The sequence below is a fragment of the Schistocerca serialis genome, chromosome 12 (genome assembly GCF_023864345.2).
Source record: "Schistocerca serialis cubense isolate TAMUIC-IGC-003099 chromosome 12, iqSchSeri2.2, whole genome shotgun sequence".
In the NCBI taxonomy this organism is placed as follows: Eukaryota; Metazoa; Arthropoda; class Insecta; order Orthoptera; family Acrididae; genus Schistocerca; species Schistocerca serialis.
In genome coordinates this window covers 75647287-75652771 of record NC_064649.1, presented here as the reverse complement: position 1 = coordinate 75652771, position 5485 = coordinate 75647287, and the positions used below count along the sequence as shown (strand labels likewise).

The 5485-nt window shown below is 45.8% G+C and overlaps 1 pseudogene; it reads right to left on the bottom strand.

Moving 5' to 3' along the window:
• Nucleotides 1-5133: 5133 nt before the first annotated feature.
• Nucleotides 5134-5251, bottom strand: LOC126428512 (5S ribosomal RNA; annotated as a pseudogene).
• Between the last annotated feature and the right edge of the window lie 234 nt (nt 5252-5485).

Below are 5485 nucleotides of genomic sequence, written 5' to 3'. Positions count from 1 at the left end.
GCTGATAGTCCATGCTGCTGCAAACGTCGTCGAACTGTTCGTGCAGACGGTTGTTGTCTTGCAACCGTCCCCATCTGTTCACTCAGGGATCGAGACGTGGCTGCACGATCCGTTACAGCCATGCGGATAAGATGCCTGTCATCTGGACTGCTAGTGATATGAGGCCGTTGAGATCCAGCACGGCGTTCCGTATTACCGTTCTGAACCCACCGATTCCATCTTCTGCTAACAGTCATTGGATCTCGACCAACGCAATGTCGCGATACGATTAACCGCAATCGCGATAGGCTACAATCCGACCTTTATCAAAGTCTGAATCGTGATGGTACGCATTCCTCCTCCTTACACGAGGTATCACAACAACGTTTCACCAGGCAACGCCGGTCAACTGCTGTTTGTATATGAGAAATCGGGGGGAAACTTTCCTCATGTCAGCACGATGTAGATGTCACCACCGGCGCCAACCTTGTGTGAACGCTCTGAAAAGCTATTGCATATCACAGCATCTTCTTCCTGTCGCGTCTGTAGCAAGTCATCTTCGTGGTGTAGCAATTTTAATGGCCAGTAGTGTGAAAAACATCGTAAGGAGCAGACAGGAGAAATTGTGGCTGACAATGGAAGACGAGAAATTGGGATGTAAAAGTGTAGAAAGTGTGGTGGCTCCTACCCTATCAGCGTCGGTCGGCGTCTCAGTGTGTATGTGTGTGTGTGTGTGTGTGTGTGTGTGTGTGTGTGTGTGTGAGCACGGCAGCCCCTGCTCCCCTGTATTCCCGCTACCAGCCAGCCAGCCACACGGCACCGTGCTAGGGCCTATACTACAGCTGGCGCCGCAGAGAGACGGGTCCCGCACGCCCCCACACATCAGCGTGGGCGCAGTTTTTGCCGGCTCCTGGCTCCCAGGGGCGCTCGATACGGTGCGTCACTCACTCGCTCACAGCAGCCGACCAACCTGCCACCTCCTCATCCGCTGTGGGGAAACTTGCCCGTCTTCGTCTGAGAGGCGGAGGGGCTCCTCTGGCAGACACTCTGCTGAGCGCGCTCGCCAAGATCGTTGAGAAGGTAATACTGAACCGACTCATCAGGCACTGCATCACAAACGACACCCCGAGATCAGAGCAATTCGGTTTCAGGAATCACCACTCGACAACACAACTACTCAAATGGTTCAAGTGGCTTTGAGCACTATGGGACTTAACTGCTGAGGTCATCAGTCCCCTAGAACTTAGAACTACTTAAACCTAACTAACTTAAGGACATCCCACACATTCATGCCCGAGGCAGGATTCGAACCTGCGACCGTAGCGTTGCAGGTATTCCAAAAACTCTCCACACGACTGTACAGTATCTAACAACCCTACCACAACAAAGGTCGAAAATTAATTATGATTGTAGTGTTGCTCACGCTGCAAAATATTGCATTTTCGGGCAACAACAAAGTTATATTATGTGGCAGGTGTCATTAGAGCACAGTTAATAAAGTCATTTCTTGAAATAATGGATTAACTAGGCACTCATCTTTTCGTGTTTCCCACGCTGGTCTCGTTGTAAACTCATGGCTCAATCGTCGAAAATCTAGGTAGTAATGATTCCAAGCTCGGATGCAAAGAGGCCTAGGTGTTATTCTGCGATATTCAAAAGTTTTATAGATGTGTTTCATAAACCATTCTTGAAGATTAAACTTTTGCAAGTTAGCACAATGGTGATGTAAAAAAGTAATCAGCACTCCGCATTTAAGTTACACTTCTTTTTTATTACTTTTGTTGCAATATCATGTAAGTCGTTCCAAAACATCACTTCACAATATAAAACATTCTTGAAAATATCTTCCTCACTGTTAAAGTTCACATTTCATAAACTGACTACAATTTGCGTCTTTTTAACATGACGACCAAAGCTTGACTCTGTCATAACCGCTTACGCGCCCAAAAATCAGAGTTACAAGTACGTCAAAAATCATAGTGACAAAAGATAGAATACACATAAGAATTGTATCATTGCAATATATACATACCGATGTATCCAAGTACCTCTACATTAATTAAATCAAATCAGAATGTTGTCACAGAAATATGTTAACTATTTTGCAGAAACACAGTAGAATATTGCTGGTATCGAGTGAGGTGCCGTAATGGTTACGTAATTCAAGTACCATTACAAGTAACGCGAGACACTTGCATAACTCGCTTATCCTTTCTCTGGGTAACTTCGACCACAACGACAAATTGGAAACATAATAGACCAAAGACACTTTGGCAGCGAACTAAACATCTGTGGTCCATAGCACGCTAACACGACAGTACTGGCGAGTCCCTGCAACACAGCTACTACTGGCAACCCCAGATGTTCGACCCGCCGAAAAACAGGCAGTCGCAGGGAAGCCGTACTGTACACACCACGCAAACCAGCCACATCTATGACCGATCGCCCACTAGTGTATGACGACCTTGAACTGTTACAGGGACGCAGCAACTGCAGCAAGCCCTACAACGAGCTTCCGCAACGACAAAGGTAACGATGCACGATACCTCGCACTAACATAACCTCACCTGGCATGCACTGTCGCAGCTAGCAAGCCGCTACTGCCCTTACTACCCGTCCTACTGTCGCAGAATTTTTTTCCCTTGGCACTTGCCCTGGTTTTTTTTTTTCCTCTGCCCTTACAACCGCTACCCTTCGATCGCTTTCGTCCACTTTCTATCTCCTGATGGACCCAGACGCTTGGATAACATCACAGCCCGCATCCTGTGACTCCTGATTCAAAAACTGTTATGTTATACGGAGGTGACAGTAGAACTTTTGGTTTGGTCACCACGTTGGTGTGAACGTGGATGGGCCTCATCCTTAAAACGCTGCCAAACACGGGAGTCAGTACTTCCGTCCGAACACAGAGCGGTGAGGCGCGCGCGAAGCGGCCTCTCCACCCTATTCACCTGTCGCGCGGAGGAAGCACACCAGATCAGCGGCACGGGCTCCGGTACAAGGTTTGCTACTCACTGCACACCCCCTACTTCTACAGGGCAAATTATCAGAAGTACTAAACGAGCACGACGTTTCGGTCAAACTACTGCGGCCAGCTCCAAGGTATAGTGTTGCTGTGGAAGGTTAGGTACTCGTATGCAGAAACTGTTTCTTTATTTTCAGTCAATGATCACAATAAAATTGCCGCCAGACTGTCTCGACTTTGCTCTGCACTCAACGTTCTTAACTCTGCTAGAAAAACGGAAACGAAGTACAACTGATGGACAGTCTACATTTTCTAAAGAAACTACACAAAAAGGTAGCGTTTGCATATGCAGGGTGATTCACGAAAATATACAAATATATTAATATGTTATTCTACAAGTAAAAATAAAGAGAAAAGTTCATATAAACATAGCTACGAAAATGTTTAGCTACGGTGTTACGGCTAATAAATGATTTTGCCTGAAATTTAGCAAATGTTCAAGTGGCTCTGAGCACTATGGGACCTAACATCTGAGGTCATCAGTCCCCTAGAATTTAGAACTACTTAAACCTAACTAAACTAAGGACATCACACACATCCATGCCCGAGGCAGGATTCGAACCTGCGACCGTAGCGGTCGCGCAGTTCCAGACTGCGCCTAGAACCGCTCGGCTACTCCGGCCAGCGATATTTAGCAACTTCGCTAATATGAAGCCATGACAAAACTGTACGTGGTTAAAGTAAAGCAAGTATGTGTGTGTGTGTGTGTGTGTGTGTGTGTGTGTGTGTGTGTGTGTGTGTGTGTGTTAGAATAAACTACGAAAGAATTCGAGATGCATGGCAAGTGCTACTCACAACTTCTTCTGAGAAAAGAAAGCTAACTATCCACAGTGAGGTTAGACAATAGTTACGAAACATACTTCCCTTGCATTACACCTCTCCACTGCAGCACTTGCTTGACCTGCAAACTGCCACCCCTTTTAAAACCAAGCAAGTTAAATTACGTGCAGTATACTTTCCGTTCGTGAATCACTTGATTCTTGCACTCGTTCCATCTGAAATTACAGAAATGGGAAGACTTCAGGCTGTTAGTGATTTGTGTGTAACCACTACAATAATAATAAAATAATAATGATAATATCCAGAATGAGATTTTCACTCTGCAGCGGAGTGTGCGCTAATATGAAACTTCCTGGCAGATTAAAACTGTGTGCCCGACCGAGACTCGAACTCGGGACCTTTGCCTTTCGCGGGCAAGTGCTCTACCAACTGAGCTACCGAAGCACGACTCACGCCCGGTACTCATAGCTTTACTTCTACCAGTACCTCGTTACCTCGTCTCCTACCTTCCAAACTTTACAGAAGCTCTCCTGCGAACCTTGCAGAACAGTTCTGCAAGGTTCGCAGGAGAGCTTCTGTAAAGTCTGGAAGGTAGGAGACGAGGTACTGGCAGAAGTAAAGCAATGAGTACCGGGCGTGAGTCGTGCTTCGGTAGTTCAGTTGGTAGAGCACTTGCCCGCGAAAGGCAAAGGTCCCGAGTTCGAGTCTCGGTCGGGCACATAGTTTTAATCTGCCAGGAAGTTTCAATAATGATAATAGTGATAATAAAAACACCGTGTACAGCACTTTAATAGCCCATAAGTAGTTACTGCTGTGTCGTGCTCCAAGTAATCATTTACCTGTTTCGAAGCGAGTAATGAAGTAATTTTGAAACTACCACAGGTACATTTTCTTGAAATATTTTTCATTTGTTGCGTATATGATCACTTTTATCATCAGCGATGTGCAGGATAAAGCACAACACACATGTGTTGTGGATGGACTATGTGAGGAACCTATAACGTCCACCGCATTAATGCCACTAATCGAGAAAAAATAAGTATTGATAACTTACGTAATCAGTATTAGACTCTTACAAAATTGTGATAATAGTAATGATCTTGTGAAAATAATTTAGTTTTGTTACTGAAACAGAATCGAATCGTTTTTTGTTAAACTCTCCGTCCGAACAGGCCTTGGCAGGCCCAACGATTCCGACCGGCCGCCGTGTCATCCTGGATTCGGATATGGAGGGGCATGTGGTCAGCACACCGCTCTACCGGCCGTATGTCAGTTTCCGAGACCGGAGCCACTACTTCTCAGTCAAGTAGCTCCTCAGTTTGCCTCACAAGGGCTGAGTGCACCCCACTTGCCAACAGCGCTCGGCAGACCGGATGGTCACCCATCCAAGTGCTAGCCCAGCCCGACAGCGCTTAACCTCGGTGATCTGACGGGAACCGGTGCTACCACTGTGGCTAGGCAGTTGGCATTTATTGTTACCCTCAGAAAATTTCATTTTCCCAGTCTTGACGTAGTTACCCCCAGGTTGGAAACCACTGCCCTAGGCTAGTGACACGAATGGAAAACATTCTGTATTGAGGGAAAACGGTCACATATCGTTGAAAATAACAATCTTCTTATATATAAGATGATATAAGGATATAAGATGAACATCAACAAAAGCAAAACGAGGATAATGGAATGTAGTCAAATTAAATCGGG